The sequence below is a fragment of the Colobus angolensis genome, unplaced genomic scaffold (assembly GCF_000951035.1).
Source record: "Colobus angolensis palliatus isolate OR3802 unplaced genomic scaffold, Cang.pa_1.0 Scaffold263, whole genome shotgun sequence".
Classification (NCBI taxonomy): domain Eukaryota; kingdom Metazoa; phylum Chordata; class Mammalia; order Primates; family Cercopithecidae; genus Colobus; species Colobus angolensis.
The window spans coordinates 1,231,312-1,251,267 of record NW_012115855.1 but is presented as its reverse complement, the minus strand read 5'-3'; the positions used below and the strand labels follow the sequence as shown (position 1 = coordinate 1,251,267).

Below are 19,956 nucleotides of genomic sequence, written 5' to 3'. Positions count from 1 at the left end.
TTACACCAAGTAGAACACAGAATCTCAAAACTTGAGGTTGGGTCTTTTGAAATAATCCAGTGAGACAAAAATAAGGAAAAAAGAATTTTAAAATGAACAAAGTCTTCAAGATGTCTGGTACTACATAAAACAAGCAAACTTAAGAATTATCACTATTCCCAAGGAGGAAGAGACATCAAAAAGTTTAGAAAACCTATTTAAGAAAATAATTGATGAAAACTTCCCTAGTCTATCAAGACATTTAGACATCCAGATCCAGGAAGCCCAGTGATCTCCAGGTAAATACACTGCATAGAGAACTTCATCATCACATAGTGTATTTAGAATGTCTAAAGTCAAAGTGAAAGAAATAATTTTAAAATTAGCAAGAGAAAAATGTCTAGTCTCCTATGAAGGAAACATCATCAAGCTAACAGTGGACTTTTCAGCAGAAACCTTTCAGGCCAGAAGAGAATGAGGTTGCATTTTCAAAGTACTGAAATGAAAAAATAAAACAAAATAAATAACTGTCAGCCAAGAATTTTATATCCTGCCAGAATAAGCTTCATAAATGAAGGAAACATATAGGCTTTCCTAGACAAGCAAACGTTGAGGGAATTTGTCACCACTAGACCCATTCTACAGGAAATAATCCAAAGGGATCCGAAATATAGAAACAAAAGGTCAATATTCATCATCGCAAAACACATGGAACTGTAAAACGCACTGTTCTTATAAAACAATCACACAAAGGAGGAAAGGAAAGGAATCAAATGACACCATGATAGAATTTCATCCAACCATAAGGACAACAAGACAGAGAGAAAGAGAGAAATGAACTTCTAAAACAACTAGAAAACAATTAACAATATGACAGGATCAAAGCAATGTTAACCTCACATAGCAATGTTAACTTTGACTATAAATAGATTAAATGTTTCACCTAAAAGATACTGATTGGCAGAAGGGAAAAAAAGTCATGATCCAAGTATATGCTGCCTACAAGAAACTCACTTTACTCATAAAGACACATATAAACTAAAAGTAAAGGGATGGAAAAATATTCCACACAAGAAGAAACCAAAAGTAACAGATAGCTATATGAATAACAGATAAAACAGACTTTAAATAAAGAAGCAATTTAGAAAAAGACAAGGAGGTCATTATGTAATGATAAAGGGACCCTTCAACAGGAGAATATAACAATTCTAAATATATAAGCACTCAACATTGCAGCACTTTAATTCATAAAATAAATGTTACTGACCTAAAGAAAGAAATAGAGCAATACAAATAAGAGGGGAGCACTTTAACACCCAACTCACAGCACTAGACAGACTGTCAAGACAGAAAATTAAGAAAAAAAATTGGGTAAATTGGATTTCAGACCAAATGAATTTAACAGACATTTATTAAACATTTTACCCCAGAACTACAGAATACGCGTTCTTTTCATCAGCACATGAAACATTCTCCAAGACAGACCACATGTTAGGCCACAAAACAATTCTGAACAAGTTTTTTAAAATCAAAATTCCATCAAGTATCTTTTTGCATCACAGTGGAATAAAGCTAGAAATCAACACCAAGAGGTACTTTAGAGCTTTCTCATACAGACATGTGGACATTAAATTTCATGCTCCAGAAAACTCACTGTATCAATGAAAAAATTAAGACAGAAATTAAGATTTTTTTGAAATGAATGAAAATGAAAATAAAACATTCCAAAACCTGTGAGATATAGCAAAAGCAATGCTAAGAGTTAAATTTATAGTATTAAATGCCTACATCAAGAAGTAGAATAGCAGGGTGATTATAGTCAATAATAATTTAATTGTACATTTTAAAATAACTAAAAGAGCATAACTGGATTGTTTGTAACACAAAGGATAAATACTTGAAGGGATGGATACTCACATTTTACATAATTTATTATTCATTACATGCCTATATCAAAACATCTTATGTAACCCATAAATATATATACCCACTATGTACCCACAAATATTAAAATTAAAAAATACTTTTAAAAAAAAGTAAAAATAACAAATAACAACCCAATGTTGCATCTCAAAGAAACAGAAAAACAAGAACAAAACAAAGCCAAAGTTAGCAGAAGAAAAGACATAACAAAGATCAGAGCAGGACTAAATGAATAAAGATCAAAATAATATAAAGGATCAATGAAATTAAAAGTTGGTTCTTCAAAAAGATAAACAAAATTGATAGCCTGCTAGCTAGAATAACCAAGAAAAAGGAGAGAAGATCAAAATAAACACAATCAGAAATGGAAAAGGAGACATTACAATTGATACCACAGAAATACAAAAAGAAAAACAAATAATAGCCTCAGCAGAGACTGTTATTATTACTGTATGAACAATTATATGCTCACAAACTAGAAAATCTAGAGGAAATGGACAAATTCCTGGAAACACACCAACCTCCTGAGATTGAACCAGGAAGAAATAGGACTCCTGGATGGAGCAATAATAAGGAATGAAATTGAAGCAGTAATGTAAAAAGTCTTCCAATAAAAAAAGCCCAGGACCAGATGGATTCACAGCCAAATTGTACCAAACATACAAAGAAGAACTAATACCAATCATCCTGAAATTATTCAAAAAAATTTAAGGAGTAAGGTATTCTCCCTAACTCATTCTACAAGGCCAGTATCAACCTGATACCAAAACCACACAATGGTACAACACAAAAATAAAACTACAGATCAATATCCCTGATTAACATAAATGAAAACATCTTCAACAAAATACTAGCAAATCAAATCCTACAGTGCATCAAAAAGTTAATACACTGTAATCAGATGGGTTGTATCCCGGGGATGTAAGGATGTTTCGACATATGAAAATCAATAAATGTGATACATCGAATAAACAGAATTAAGGGCAAAAACCATATAATTATCTCAATAGATGCAGAAGAAGCAGTCAATAAAATTCAGCATGCATGCCTTAGTGATAAAAATCTTCAAGAAAGATGAAAAGAACCTAGGCCTGGAAAGAATTTACCCCAACATAATAAAGGCCACATACAACAAACCCACAGCCAACATCATGTTTAATGGGGAAAGGTTGAAAGCATTCCCTATAAGAACTGGAACAAGACAAGGATGTCCACTTTCATAATTGTTATTCAACATAGCACTGGAAGTCCTCACCAGTGCAATCAGGCAAAAGAAAAAATACATAAGGCATCAAAATCAGAAAAGAAGAATTCAAATTATCCCTTTTTGCTGATGATTAATCTTATGTCTAGAAAACCCTAAAGACTCTACCCAAAAAATTCTTAGATTTGATAAATGAATTTAGTGAAGTTTTAGAATACAAAATTAACATACAGAAATCAAACACATTTCTTTTTTTTTTTTTTGAGACGGAATCTCACTCTGTCACCCAGGCTGGAGTGGCCACCTCCCAGATTCATGCCATTCTCCTGCCTCAGCCTCCTGAGTAGCTGGGACTACAGGTACCTACCACCATGCCCGGCTGATTTTTTGTATTTTTAGTAGAGACAGGGTTTCACCGTGTTAGCCAGGATGGTCTCGATCTTCTGACCTCATGATCAGCCCACCTCAGCCTCCCAAAGTGCTGGAATTACAGGCATGAGCCACTGTGCCTAGCCAATCAAACACATTTCTGTACAACAATCATGATCTAACCAAGGACCAAATCAAGAAAGCAATCCCGTTTACAATAGCTATAAGAAAAATAAAATACCTAGGAATATGTTTAACCAAGGAGAATAACAGTCTCTATAAGGAGAATGACAAAACACTCATGAAAGAAATCATAGATGCCACAAACAAATGGAAAAACATCCTGTATTAGTTCATTTTCACACTGCTATAAGGAAGAGCCCAAGTCTGGATAATTTTATAAAGGAAAGAGGTTTAATTGAGTCACAGTTCAGCATGGCTGGGGTGGGGCCTCAGGAAATTTACAATCATGGTGGAAGGCAAAGGGAAGAAAAACACCTTCTTCACAAGGCGGCAGGAAGGAGAAGTACCCAGCAAAGGGGGAAGAGCTCCTTATAAAACTATTAGATCTCATGAGAACTCACTCACTATCATGAGAACAGCATGGGGGAGACCACGCCCATGACTCAATCACCCACACCTGGTTTCTCCCTTGATGTGGAGATTATGGGGATGAGAATTTGAGATGAGATTTTGACAGCCAAACCATATCACATCCCATGCTCATGAACAGGAAGAATCAATATTATTAAAATGACCATAGTACCCAAAGCAATCTACAGATTCAATGGAATTCCTATCAAATTACCAATGTCATTTTTCACAGAATTAGAAAAAAGATCCTAAAATTCACATGGAACCAGAAAAGAGCCCAAATAATGAAAGTAATCCTAAGCACAAAGAACGAAGCTGGAGGCATCACATTACCTGACTTCAAGTTATACTACAAGGGCTATAGTAACCAAAGTAGTGTGGTACTGTTATAAAAATAAACACATATATCAATGGAACAGAACAGAGAACCCAGAAATAAAGCCACATCCCTACTACAAGATTTTGTTGATCTTTGACAAAGTCAACAAAAATATACACTGGGGAACTGCCATTCTATTTGATAAATGGTGCCAGCAAAATTGGATAGTCATATGCAAAAGAATGAAACTGGATCCATACCTCTCACCATATATGGAAATTAACACAAGATAGATGAACAACCTAAACATAAGACCTGATACTATAAAAATCCTAGTTTTCTTAAAAGTAAAAACCTAGGAAAAATTATTCTGGACCTTGGCCTAGATAAAGAATTTATACCAAGTCCTGAAAAGCAAACACAATAAAAACAAAGGTAGACAAATGGGACTTAATTAAACTAAAAAGCTTCTGCACAGCAAAAGAAACAATCAACAGAGTAAACAGACAACCTACAGAATGGGAAAGGTATTTGCAAACTACGCATCCAACAAAGGGCTAATATCCAGAATCTACAAGGAACTCAAACAACTCAACAAGAAAAAAACAAATAACCTCATGAAAAAGTGGACATAGGACATGAATAGACTTTCCTCAAAAGAAGACATAAAGTGAGATCAGGCTCAGGGGCTCATATCTGTAATCCCACCTCTTTGGGAGGCTGAGGTGGGCGGGTCACAAGATCAGGAGTTTGAGACCAGCCTGGCCAACATAGTGAAACCCCGTCTCTACTAAAAATACAAAAATTAGCCGGGCATGGTGATGCGAACTTGTAGTACCAACTACTCGAGAGACTGAGGCAGAAGAATGACTTCAACCTGGGAGGTGGACGTTGTGGTGAGCGTCACTGCCCACTGCACTCCAGCCTGGGCAACAGAGTGAGACTCTGTCTCAAAAGAAAAAAAAAGACATAAAGTGGCCAATAAACATATTAAACTATGCTCACCATCACTAATCATCAGAGAAATACAAATTAAAACCACAATAAGATACCACCTTACACCAGTCAGTATGGTTATTATTGTTATTATTAAAACTGCTAAAAACAGTAGCTGTGGGTGAGGATGTGGAGAAAAGGAAACACTTATACATTGTTGACGGGAATGTAAATTAGAACAACCACCATGGAAAACAATATGAAATTTTCTCAAAGAACTAAAAATAGAACTATTATTCAATCCACAATCCTACTACTAGGTATTTATTGAAATGGAAAAATATTATTATATCAAAGAGATACTAACTGGGCACAGTGGCTCACACCTGTAATTCCAGCACTTTGGGAGGCTGAGGCGGGTGGATCCCTGAGGTCAGGAGTTCAAACCCAGCCTGGCCAACATGATGAAACCCTGCCTCTACTAAGAATACAAAAAAATTAGCCAGTCATGGTGGTGGATGCAGGTAATCCCAGCTACTCGGGAGACTGCGCCAGAGGACTCGATAGAACTTGGGAGGCAGAGGTTGCCGTGAGCCGAGATTGCACCACTGCACTCCAGCCTGGGTGACAGAGCAAGACTCTGCCTCAAAAAAAAAAAAAAGATACCTGCACTTATGAGTTTATTGCAGCACTATTCACAACAGCAAAGATACAGAATCAACCTAACTCCATCAATGGTGGGCTGGACAAAGATCTCATATATATATACATATTCACATATATACACACACACACATATATATCCAAAAAATATATATATATAATTTTATTCTTTTTTATGACTGAGTAGTATTCTATGGTGCGTGTGAATACTACTTAGCCATAAAAAAGAATGAAGTCATGTCTTTTGCAGCAACATGGATGAAACATCCATGGATGGAACTGGAGGCCATTATCCTAAGTGAAATAACTCAGAAACAGAAAGTCAGACATCACATATTCTCACTTAGAAGTGGGAGCTGAACAATGGATACACATGGACACACAGAGTGGAATAATAGATGTTGGAGATGACAAAAGGTGGGAAGGGGTGAGAGGGTGAGGGTTGAAAACTTACCTATTGGGTAAAATGTTCACTGTTTCGGTGACCAGCACACTAAAACCCTAGACTTCACCTTATGCAATGTATACATGGAAGAAATCTGCACTTCTACCCCCCAACTGTATACAATTTTAAAAACTTTTTAAAATAAAAATATATATTAAACGAATACTTTTTTCACATTTTACAGAAATACATGTTAACATTTTTCAAAATATGATTACATCTTTGGTTATTCAGGTTCTTTCAAGATATTAAAGTTTCTCTGTATAGTGAAACACACAATGAAGAGTACCTATTTTATGTCCATTGTCTTCAAGGCGGGTAAATTCTTACAAAGAAACAAGACTCTTTTAAGAGGACTCTGGATATGATAATAACTAGCATTCTATGATGGTTACAAGGTGCACATGCTATTAGGTTGATGCAAAAATAATTGCGGTCTTGCCATTAAAAATCATCTCAAAAACGGCAATTACTTCTGCATCAACCTAATAGTTGAGTCCTTACAGGAATTCTGAGGGGGTATTATCTGTATTTCACACATGTGACCACTCAGATGCAAGAAATGAAGTAAATTACCTGAACTCACATTGCTCAGAAGAAAGCAGAGCTGGGATTCAAATCAAGGTCTTCTGATTCCAAATTCCACACACCAAATATCATGCACCAGTATTCCTTCTAATTTAACATTCTTAATTGCAGAAGACATTGAATATTAGAAAAAGGGAGGTGACTAAAATCAATTCTCACTTCCAGGCATGCTGTAGGGGCTACTTTTTTACCAGTCCCATACATGTGTGTGTCTACTCGCCATTTCTCCCCGATCCCTTCCTGTTCCCTCCTCTTCTATCCTGTCATCCACTCTCCTCTTCACTCTTATCTACCTTCCCATTGGTCATCTTCTCTTACACACGTCAATAGACTACAGGTAGACACTTTTTATTTCACCATAGCAGTGACTCAAATTTCTGATAAATGGAAAGCAACATTAAATGTACTAATTTTAACATGTTATCACTAAGCTTGCAATGAGTTTTTTTTTTAAATAATATTGATTACCTGAAAGTGTACTTGAGAAAGTGACTTATGTATCATTTTATAAGATTGAATTGGGTTAAGGACAATTTTCCTGAGTCTGGTCCACATCTGTCAACCAAGCTAAAGACTTTGCAGGGGAGGCGAGAATGGGTTTGGGTCAAAGGTCTTTGGGACCCTCACCCTGGAGGGCACATCTTTGAGTTTCTTCTTCTCCTAGGAATTCTCTTTTGAGGGTGAGTCAAATTAATTTGAACATATCTACCCAGCCATGAAGGGTTTGGTGCTCTGTTACATGAAGAGAAATGTCTATGATTATGAAGATGATTAATATTTTTACTTTCAGATTGGTCCCCAAGGAGGAGAAATAATGGTTCCTGTGCCAAATGTATCTTCCACCGAGAGTGAGAAAATGTAAGTCACTTAGGGGAGAAATCTCGTTCTTGCCAAAAGGACAGGCAGGGGCTGCAAAAAAAAAAAAAAAAAAAAAGAAAAAAAACAGGTTGTTGCAGTGCTTACAGCACTGATTAAAGCACCAGCCCCTCCGTAGCTTCTCCAATCCCACTCTAAGTCACCACTAATCTAATTCCACCCAGGCTCTCCAATAGATCCCATTCTGCAGTTTATACATTTGGTGGTAAATGTGTATATAAGTAAGCCTCAGAAACTGCTAACCCACAGCAACCATGATGCTTAAAGAAGATGGGGAAGGGGTTATCTCTCTTTCTCTTTGATGAAAGTGTCATTGGAAGGAAAGTCTGACGTATTCCCAGTTGGTTTTCTGTGCCAGACTCAGAAATCCATCTTAGGTGAGGAAACAGAACACATGAGAAAATTAAAGGATCTGGTAGTCTCTGATCCCAAAGGACTAAAAATCCAGTTGGAAAGGACCAAAAATCCAGACAGAAGAAAATCTAACAGCAACAAAAGGACCAATGACAATAAAGCCAATAAAATAAAAAGTAAGCTAGAATACCAGCCGTAAGTTCAAGAAAGGGAGAAAAGAACATAACATCTGACAAAAGATTTTTTGGGGCAACATTAGCTGTTTTAAGCATAAGCACACAGTTCACCCCTGTTTAGAAAGAGTATAGGTTTCTGCTAAAGGGTCGTAAGGGCCGAAGGTAATGTTGGCATACAGTGAGACCTAGACTTTTGCACTGCTCCATTCACTATGCCAAGCCTGCTGCTCGAGATACAAGGGACCCTATAATTGCTTTAATATTGCTACTAACAGTGGAAATTGTTAAATTCATTACTTGATCCTTCTGAATTCCAAGCCAGTGTCCCAATTTAAAAAAAAAAAAGTTATTTCTTTTCCTTTTTTTTTTTTTTTTGGAGATGAAGTCTCACTCTGTCACCCAGGCTGGAGAGCAGTGGCACCATCCCAGCTCACTGCAGCCTCCACCTCCCAGGTTCAAGCGATTCTTGTGCCTCAGCACGAGATACACTTCTAACAGAGATGGGGTGTCACCACAGGCTGGTCTTGAACTCCTGACCTCAAGTGATCCATCTGCCTTGGCCTCCCAAAGTGCTGAAATTATAGGTGTGAGCCACTGTGCCTGGCTGAAAAATGCTATTTTCATTTTAGCTTAATTTGTTCTTCTTTATAGGTCATGAAAAAAAAAGCAAAAGTTTGTCCTGTGTCCTACTTTAGTGATAGAAGTAAAATGGCCCCTTTTACGTGTTGGTTTCCCTACATTGCGCCATATGGTTGCTGTGCCGGTGGACTTAGGGGAGGAGGGGAAGCCATGTGTCTCCCATGGCCTCAGCTCAAGCACTTGCCTCTCAGGCCTGCAGGATTCAGGTCCCCACCCTGCGTTCCTATCCCAGACCATCCCAAGTCTCCTGTCATTTAAAAGAGAGGAATGTGTTTACTTTAAGACTAGAACCTTAAGCCTGAAATATAATTGGCTGCCCTTGATAAAGCAGAATTTGGGCCAAACAGGCTTTATCCTGAGAGAATGCATGACTTTTAATAACTAAAAACCAGGTACAGTTGGTCATAAATGATAACATACTAGGGTGTTTCCAAATAACTCAAAGACCTTTTGCTGTTGGGAGACTGGCTACCTTGACTATTTATTAGATCCAATTGCAAGTAGAAACTACTCTTTAAAAGAAAAAAAAAACACGCAGCTGTCTGTAGTCCAAAACCATGGAAACCAGCTCTCTCTGCAAACAATGAGCCTGTTTCCCGCCAAGACAGCCAGAGCTTCTCAGTTCTCATGATTTTCTTCCAAATCCCAAACAGCAAATGCCTTTAAAATGCACTAAAGAGCAAGGAGCCTACTGAATTGGCAGTTATTCCCACTCCTTTTTAGTCAGTGTCTGTGTAAAGAAAGGGAAGGCATAAAAAGATCTGTGTTTTGCTTGGTTAGGGTTTCCAAAGACAAGATGGCCTCAGGACAAGTTAAGCCTCTGCTTAGAGAGCTGCTTGGAGCAACCCAGGGAGCGCTTCTGCGTTTTCATGGCCAATGTATGTTTTCCTTCTCAGCAAAGGCCTTGTTCCAGGGGAAACTGAAATGTATGAGGTCCAGAAGGAACCCCATAGAAACCACATTGCATCTCAACAGGGCCACAGTCAGCACATAGTTTCCAGGTTATAAAGCTTCCTCCCCCTTCATCCTTCAATTCCAGAGAGTCTGCAGTCTGTTTTACAAACACTCTTGCAACATATGACTAGAAGCCCATGTGAAATGGAAACTTAAATGCACACCAAAATGCAGATAATGCTATCAGGGTCATCCTGCAAGGCTCACCTGTTCCCCCAGAGGTCAACCCAAGCAAAACTGAGACACGGCTGAGGCCCAATGCTGGAAGAGGCTTTCCACCTCCGGCCTCAGCAGCTGGCCCTCGTCCACAGGCCCAAGGCGCAGTGTCCTCAGGCCCAAGGCAGTGTCCTCATGAACTGGGACCCTCTGTTCACACAAGACAGGAAGCTGTTACTCAAGCTACATGAGCACAGCCCAGGATCGCTTATCTCTTCCTGAGAACCTCTCCACTGCCTTGGGGTCAAGTTGCCCCTCAGTGCTCCCCGTATCTGCATATTGCTCCCATTCCAACTCCTTCACCAGGCTGTGAGCTCTATTCTGTTCACTGATGCATCCCTGGTTTTTAGTTCAGTGCCCGTCAGCAGAAGCTCAATAGACATTTCTTGAAAGTTGTTGGCGCGTCAGTCTTGGAGAGATCCATGCTAACTATCCATTCATTGGAGTGAATCTCTATTGATAGAAGTTCAATGAAAGAAATATGAGTAAAAGAGATATTTGGGGCAGAGGGCAACTTCCAAAAATCCATCAAATAGGCTGTCACCTGTGTATCAGCCTGCCCTGTGCATCAGCTTGCCCTGTGCATCAGCTGTAACCTTTATTGTGTCTTGGAGTTCTTTGAGAATGTGATTAAATCTATACACCCTTTATTAAAAAGATATATATAGACACACACACACATATATATACATGCATTGTTGTCTGTAATTTCAAGAGTTTTAAAGGATGCCCTGAAGCACATTCCTGGGATCTCAGGCGAAGAACACCTGCTCCATCTTAAAATTTGATACTTTTCTGGGCTTCTATTTTAGTCTTCTACCTCCCTGAGGGCAGGAAGGAAATCTTAGTCAGCTCTGTATCTACCATAATTCCTTGCACATAGTGAGGATCTCTTGAAAAAAATGCACACAAACTGAGAAAGCAATGAACCAGTGACTCTTGAAATGCAGCAATAGCACCAATCCTAAGCAATCCACCGTTTGCTTCTGTACTTTACCTCCACCTACCCACCCATGGAAGCATGTCTAAGACTTGCAGAGTCAGAAATAAGGAGTGCTTCTGACATCTATGCAGAGCAAACAACCAAGAGTGCCTGCCTCAGGACATTGTCCTCTGTGGTGAGGGAGACAGTTGCAGGACTGTCCCCAGAGGATGCTTTCTAAACCTATGGGGGCATGTTTTGGTTGTCACAATAATTAGGGAGCCACCGTCAGTGTTTATTGGGTAAGACACCAGACATGTTGCAATGTCTAGGCTAATTCTGCATTGCAAAGAATTGTCCAGAGTCTCACATGACCCACAATTGTACCATCAGATATTCATGTAGGTGAAAACGTATTTATAGATCTGTGATTCTGGATCCTAACTCTGTGTTCCAATGTAATTTTTGTACAGTTCTAAATGTACACTGAGTTTTCCAAAAATACAGCTACCACATAAGTCCATGTAAGACTGTAGATTGTTTGGCTGGAACTTTACCAAGAGCTGTTCTTCTTTTGAATAACCTCCATACTAACGTCTACATCTCTGTTGGGATTTGAGCCACCAGCGAAGCACATCTGTTTCATGCTACATGTGAGAGCTATTATATTCACAGTGATGCTACATAGGTATGTAAGCTCTGACTGCTTTATCATGTCTTCTGCTGTAGTTGTACCCAAGCATTTACATATTGAAATGTATATTCTTCTTTAAAACTATATTTTAACATTTCTCATTTATATTCCAGTAAGAAAATTCTACTGAATTTCAAAGTTATGTTTAGAAGTAAGTTTTGTCACCTAGATATTTAATTTCAATAGATTAAAAGAAGCATTACAAAAAGGTTCCTATAAAAAGGAAATTAAGTCTGATAGTGAACTACAGCATTACCATTTATATGGTGAATTATTAAGGATGCTTTTAGATGCAAGTAACAGCATGCTAAATGTGGTTTGAAAAATAAAGATGTTAGTTATTTCATAAAACAAGAAGCCCAGAGGTAGGTATTTTCAATGTTGGCTTAGTGGCTTAATGCGGTGGAAAATAACCCAGGTGACTGTCATCTTTCTGCTCAGCTACCTTCAGTGAGTTGTCCTTTATCCTCAGGATTGTTGCTTTGACGTTGCAAGAGAACTGCTGCAGCTTAGTCTGTATCCAAAAGAAAGAGGCACTAATTTTCCCTTGCATAGATCTTTTAACTAAAGAGGAAGATCTTTTTCCAGAAGCTCCAGCGAAGACTTTCTTTCTGGTTTAATTCACCAGGATTTAACTAGATGCTGATGGCAGCAAGGGGAGCTGGGAAAGCTAGTGTTTTCAGTATTAAATACAGGTGGCTCTGCTGACAAGGCTTTGGACGGGGGACTCAGGGGCACAGGTGCAAATGGCTGTTGGTTGCAATCATAACTGCTTACTATGATTACTCAGAACAAAAAACACCTAACAAATGGTATGTTTTAGAATGATATATTTATATGTTTATACTTCAACCAAAAGTATGGAAAAAGTCATCAGTGAGACTATGTTTAATGGTATTGATTCTGCGTACCCTTTTTCTCCCTAGTTGCCACAATTTATTGGTTTTTGTTTGTTTTTTGTTTTTGTTTTGTTTTGCTTTTCTTTTTTTTAAGATAAGGTCTTGTTCTGTTGCCCAGGCTGGAGTTTAGTGGCACGATCACAACTTACTGCAGCCTCAACCTCCTGAGCTCAAGCCATCCTCCCACCCCCAACTCCCAAGTAGCTAGGACTACAGCTGTGCCACCATGACTAGATAATTTTTTATTTTTCTGTAGATACAAGGGTCTCTCTATGTTGCCCAGGCTGGTTTTGAACTCTTGGGCTCAGGTGATCCTCCCACCTCGGCCTCCCAAAGTGTTAGGATTACAAGCATGAGCCACCATGCTCAGTTCTAGTTGCCATAATTTGATTTTAAATCAAAGTGGCATGTTCTATGTTCAAAAATGATTCAACTGTGCCACCTACCTCATGGCTTTGCTATGGGTGACAAGTGAGAATACATGCAATTACACCTGTAAGGTATTCTTGATCTGATAGCATTATCCCCAAAGAATGCATATGAAACATAGCTGTAAGTTTATTTATTTGTTTATTTTTCACAGAATACAAATAAAAATTTATTGTACAAAATTAAGGCCTTCATATTTCATAGTTCACCAAGGCTAAAGAAACACTAGATAATTTAAGTCCTTCACAAAAATTTCACTTTCACTCCTCGTAATCTCTATTACAATGACCCAACCAAATGTTAGCAAAACAAACACTATAAATAACACCAAGTCCTTTAAAGATGACTATCCCAAATGTTATTTCTTGGCATAGGTGATCTTCATAGCATGGGATGTTGTGATCTTAAGTCCCTGTAAAGCATCCCTGGCAGCTCCAGCCTGCCCATCATTTTCAAATTCAACAAAAGCAATGTCATGCCTCCCTGGTACTAGACGTACTTCCTTGAAGCCAGGGAACTGATTAAACAGCATGGATAACATCATCTCATTAGTCTCTTCTGGTAAGTTATTAAGGAATAAAATATAGTTTGGAGGATAATCGAGGACCTGAGGATTTGGTGTTGAATTTCCTTGGATATTAGCTGAATTTGGAGTTCCCTAGCCAGGCCTTTTGTTTGCGGTTGTTGCAGTCTGTTCCACAGTTTTGCCTTTTCTCTTTTCTTTGTCAGCAAAAGTGCCACACATTTTAGATATTATATCCAAATCTGTTTTTGCATATATATTCGCATTGGTTTACCATGAAATGGAAATCCTTGTGACTGTCTCAAAGCACTTGTGGATGAGCCCAGTTCCTTAAATATGACAAAGGCCTGGCCCTCATCTTCATGGTCTTTAAAGCCACAAAGTCCACCACATGACCAAACTAAGAAAACAGGGCATATAGGGATCTCTTCAATTCTTCCTTTTTAATTTTGTCATTCACATTGTTGATATAAATTGTATGATTTGGTCTGGTATCCATGTTGGAGTTAAATTCTTCAGAAAGAGACAGTAAATAATCTAAGGCCTACGCCGTCTTCCATAAGAAACAAAAACTACTGTAAGTTTATTTTGAGCTAGGTTTCACAGCCTAAATGAAAATTAAAATGGAAAAAAATGTGTGAGATTGAAATTTTGCAATCTAACTTTCAAATTCACCTAAAGATATGATAGGTTAGGCTACTAGAATACTGAGAATGTAACCTTTTAAAAAATGGAAATAGCAAGAAGGGGAATCTCCTGTCCTATTTTAATCCCCACTGGCTATGCCCTGTCAAGATCTAGAACACAATTAGGCACTAGAACCAGGAGCCAACAAAGCGTGATGATGCTGTCTGCAGCCTCCACATGCTGAGCATCTCCATGCTCTTTGGTGCAGTTCAGTGGAGCAAGAGCTAACCCCAGGGACCAGATGTCTGGGTTTGCCCAGGAAGGTCTCACTTTACTCGTACTATGGATATGGACAGGAAGCAAGGAAATACTAGGTAGTAGAGAGCGGTTCCCCAGCAAAGGCCCCACCCTCAAGCCTGGAAACCCGAGGCTTTAAATGGGAATAGGCATTCCTGTTTTTGCCCCCAAATGTTGCCTTTTCCAAGACCACCCTGGCCCACCACACTCCCATGCTGTACCTATAAAAATCCCAATCCCCAGGCTCCATGAGCAGAAGTATGGCACAGTGGCAGAGCAGCAGAGCAGCAGAGTGGCATGGCAGAGAATGAGAGAAGAGAGGAAGTATCTGAGAGGAGTTCGGCTGGGGGCATTGGGAGAGGAGATCAGCTTCAGGATGACTGAACTCCAGGGGAAGATCATCTTCCCACTCTATCCCCTCTCCAGCTTCCCATCCCACTGAGAGCCACCTCCCTCACCCAATAAGATCCCCACATTCACCATCCTTCAAGTACATGTAACCTAATTCTTCCTGGATGCAAGGCAAAATTTGGGATGCACTGGGTGCAGAAACCCAAAAAGGCTGTCACCGTGACTCTTTGCTGAGCTGTTTCACACTTAAGCCATCCTGGACAGCAGGGCTAAAAGAGCATTGTAATACTCATAGACATTGCCATGGGGCCAGAGCCCAAAGGCGCTCACCCTGACTCCAGCACCTGCTCACCTGCATGCTCCCCTCCTGTAAGGGATTTGAGCACGTGGTGGCCGAGCAAATGAGCCACACTCCTGTTGCAAGTCCCACAAAGGGGTCCAGGGAGTCTCCCATTTCATTACTCCTACCCTAATTAAAAGTGTGCTGGTTTGAGGATAGTTACCCCATGAATCGATTTTGAAATTCCAGACCGTAAAGTCTCAACTCACACCCAATCTCTCAGCTGAAGAAAGAAAAGTTAAAAGAAAGGGAAAGTTGTAGGGTTGGGGAGTTGGAGCAGAAGAGGGTTAAACAGGAAGGAAAAAAAGAGTAGGCCATTAAGAAAATAAAAACTCAGGCCCTACATTAGGAAGAACAAAAATCCAGAATGCCATTCCTCCAGGTATTCTCCTTCTTGGCTGGGAGGGCTGGTGGGGAAGGAAAATTTCACAACAGCCCAATGAATGGATGGCTTGTTTCCCTCCAAGGAGGCTTACAGCTGGACACCAGTAGTCCGAATAGCAGTCCTGTTTCTCAGGCAGGCTTCCAAGGCCGCCAAGTGTTACAAGCCCTTCATAGAGCAGTGGATTTTAAAGGTGAATTGAAACTATTTTAAGATCCCTCTTGGGTAGCAGATGGACAGAATGACGGATTGTTACTATGGTGTAGTTGTTTTCATTCCTGGCCCAATTGCCGCACTAAGCATACAGTACTGTGGGCTCCACAAGAGACAGACATGGTTTGCTCTCTCTGCAAGCACGATGTGTTCTGTAAAACATGCAAAGAAAGAAGAGTGGGAACCAGATTACAAGTTCTTCTAAATAAAATAGAAAAACATTTACTAGGCCGTAATAGGACTAGGCAAGCTAAAGCGGAATTCCGCTTTGATATTATCTTTGAGACCCAGTTGGAGGAAGGGGGGGTGACATGTATGTGAAATTGTACTTTCAGGAGTTTTATTCAGTAATCCAAAAACTAAGAAGTCTTTTGATTGGATCAATGTTACCCAATTTTGGGGCCAAAATAATAATAATAAACTTTGGTATACCTCAGTGGTTAAGAGTTCCAGTTCTAGGCCAGGAGTGGTGGCTCACGCCTGTAATCCCAGCACTTTGGGAGGCCTAGGCGGGAGGATCACAAGGTCAGGAGATCAAGATCATCCTGGCTAACACAGTGAAACCCCGTCTCTACTAAAGATACAAAAAAAACTTAGCCGGGCGTGGTGGCGGGTGCCTGGAGTCCCAGCTACTCAGGAGGCTGAGTCAGGAGAATGGTGTGAACCCGGGAGGTGGAGCTTGCAGTGAGCCGAGATCGTGCCACTGCACTACAGCCTGGGTGACAGAGCTAGACTCCATCACACACACACACAAAAAAAGGGTTCCAGTTCTAGATTAGATAGCCTTGATTCAAATCTCAGCTTCATCAGTTACTAGTAACTCTAGGCAAGTTTCTTAAACACCTTGTATCTTGGTTTTCTCATCAGTAAAATGCTGATGTTGCCTCTGTCATAAGGTTGTTGGGAAGAGCTGATAAACAAAATGCTTAGGACACTGCCTGGCACATCCTGGAGCTTGTTAATGTCAGTTGTGGTGGTAGCTGTCACTATTTTTTTTTTTCTTTTTTTTTATTATACTTTAAGTTCTAGGGTACATGTGCATAACGTGCAGGTTTGTTACATATGTATACTTGTGCCATGTTGGTGTGCTGCACCCATCAACTCGTCAGCACCCATCAATTCATCATTTATATCAGGTATAACTCCCCAATGCAATCCCTCCCCCCTCCCCTCCTCCCCACGATAAGCCCCAGTGTGTGATGTTCCCCTTCCCGAGTCCAAGTGATCTCATTGTTCAGTTCCCACCTATGAGTGAGAACATACGGTGTTTGGTTTTCTCTTCTTGTGATAGTTTGCTAAGAATGATGGTTTCCAGCTGCATCCATGTCCCTACAAAGGACGCAAACTCATCCTTTTTTTTGGCTGCATAGTATTCCATGGTGTATATGTGCCACATTTTCTTAATCCAGTCTGTCACAGATGGACATTTGGGTTGATTCCAAGTCTTCGCTATTGTGAATAAACAAAATGCTTAGGACACTGCCTGGCACATCCTGGAGCTTGTTAATGTCAGTTGTGGTGGTAGCTGTCACTATTAAAAGGTATAATTCCAGGGTTCCATTGTAACCTCTTAAATGTGCTTAGCTATGCTCAAGTTGGCCAGCCAGGGAAAAATGTTTTTTTCAGAGATAAGGTACTGATATTTCGATAATGCTCCCAGTTTCCCTCCCTTGAGTAGGTCAGGAAGGAGGAAGGTTTGTGAAAGAACGGAGCTATTATAAAATATAGTTACAGGGTTGTATAGCTCTAAGGGGTTTCTGTGCTGCCCTGGTTACTTCTCTTGCAGAAAAAGAAGGAAGGGTTTGGGAGACTGAGGCTGGCAGATCACGAAGTCAAGAGATCGAGACCATCCTGGCCAACATGGTGAAACTCCGTCTCTACTAAAAGTACAAAAATTAGCCAGGTGTGGTGGCACGCGCCTGTAGTCCCAGCTACTTGGGTGGCTGAGGCAGAAGAATTGCTTGAACCCAGGAGGCAGAGGTTGCAGTGAACTGAGATTGCACCACTGCACTCCAGTCTGGTGACAGAGCTAGACTATGTCTCAAAAAAAGAAAAGGAAGTGGTAAGAATTCATAGCAATTAGAGTCACCAAAGCTGGGAAGGTAGGACTGAAATGTTTTTGTTCCACAAAAGTTTTCTGAGCCTTTGCCTGCACAAAAGTACTTTATTGGGACATTTCCATGCTACCTGTGTGATGCTCATAGACTTCATTCATTCACTCACTTGTTCCACAAGTCCATGAGCATTAACTATGGATCAAGAACTGTCCTAGGGGCTGGAGATAGAACATCAGACACAACAGGGTCCTAACCTCAGGGCCTCACAGAGTATGGGGGATGCTGACCAGCAGCAAGCAATCATGAGTGATAGCTCAGGAACTCAGGGAGCAGAGAAGAAAGGGCCAAACTCATCACTTGATTCATGGGAAAGCAATCTCAGATTCTAGCACGGGCAGAGTCCACATATGGAAGTGTTTCAAAGTGGAGAATTCCTGATTTGATGTCAGATTTAAAAGAGCAGGTAAAACTCAGAGTCAATTTAGTATGAGCAGCGAGGGGAGACAGGGGAGTTGGCAAGGCAGGGAGTAGGTACTACTCATTAGTTCTTTGCCAGCAGTGTGATCAGCCTTGTGCTAAGCCCTTTCCGCCATGCTCTGTGACAATCCACTGAAGTCAGGATGGCTGTTGTCTTTTGACAGATGAGAAACCTGAAGCACAGGGTATTTAAGTGGCTTGGTCAAGGTCTTCCAACTGCTTAGTGGTGCTGGGTTAAGCAAATGGCTGTGGCTTCAAGCTTTGGTTTTTCCATTGCCCGACGGGGGCTTGGTTCCGGGAAGGCAAGTGGACTCCATCCGGGATATTATGAAAGGAAAACTAAGAGCATGTTGTTACATCCAGAATGATGGTAATATGTTTAAAATTAGATTATATTAGGAAACTGGCAATACTATGTGTCCCTAGGTGTGATCCAGCCTGGATGGGCAAGCCAGGCAAATAAAGATCATTATCAATAGCCTGATATGCCCCAAGTGTTAATTTGCACATAGGACTTGCACTGGCCACTCAGTCAGGCTACTTGTGACTTCTCTTTCCCTGAGATACCCATTTGGCCCAGGGATGTATGCAAATGAGTTCTGGATGTTCATAAAAGCTCTGTCTCCCCACAAAATGCAGATTGCCAAGTGATGCATCTCTTCCAACCAAGTTTTCATTCTCACATCTTTGGTTCTTTGATTGATTTTGCTACTCCATTTCTAGAACCTTCTTTACCATCACCCCCATCTTGGGTTGGTTAGTGTCTATATTCAGCTCTAAGTAACAGAAACCTAAACAATGGCTTCAAAGAACCATGAGGTTTAATTTTTCTTAGTGGCAGTTGCTAGCATTAGTGGAGATGTGAAAATGTTGATCCTGTCAAGAAGTAAATTGCTTGCATAGATGGAAAGATATTTCATGCTGCCCCGAGTCTCCAGATTGTTATTTACTGTCCTAGATGGGGCCATTTAGTTTTCATAACAGGCTGCTGACTTTCTAGTTACTGTCTTCTCTCTAGCTGGCTGGCTCCATTCTAATTTCATCAGATTCAGTCTATTATTGGGCCAACCTGGAGCTTCCCTGGGTAGCTGCTCCACTTGCCAATGGTTCAGAATATAGGTCCTGGGTTAGCTCTGAGATGCCCTTCATTTTGAGTTGCTGAAGCAGAGCTTTAACACACCCTCAGTCCCATGCTCTTCTGAGGACACAGAGAAACCATGACATGGGAACAGGAGATCATTGAAAAGCCTACTGTGTGCCAGGCGATTTAGACACACTTTCTCCCTGATGCCTCATGAGAACCTAGGAAATGAATCCTGTTATCTTTTCCATTTGGGAGATGAGGACACAGGTTTAGAAAATGTGAATAAGGGGGAGGTGGAGCAAGATGGCCGAATAGGAACAGCTCCAGTCTCCAACTCCCAGCGCGAGCAACACAGAAGACTGGTGATTTCTGCATTTTCAACTGAGGTACTGGGGTCATCTCACTAGGGAGTGCCGGACAATCGGT

At 40.3% G+C, this 19,956-nt stretch overlaps 1 pseudogene across 1 annotated transcript; it reads right to left on the bottom strand.

Moving 5' to 3' along the window:
• Nucleotides 1-13,335: 13,335 nt before the first annotated feature.
• On the bottom strand, nt 13,336-14,201 carry LOC105515557 (annotated as a pseudogene). The gene has a single exon (XR_001002348.1). The product of XR_001002348.1 is annotated as a U2 small nuclear ribonucleoprotein B'' pseudogene (transcript).
• Nucleotides 14,202-19,956: the final 5,755 nt, after the last annotated feature.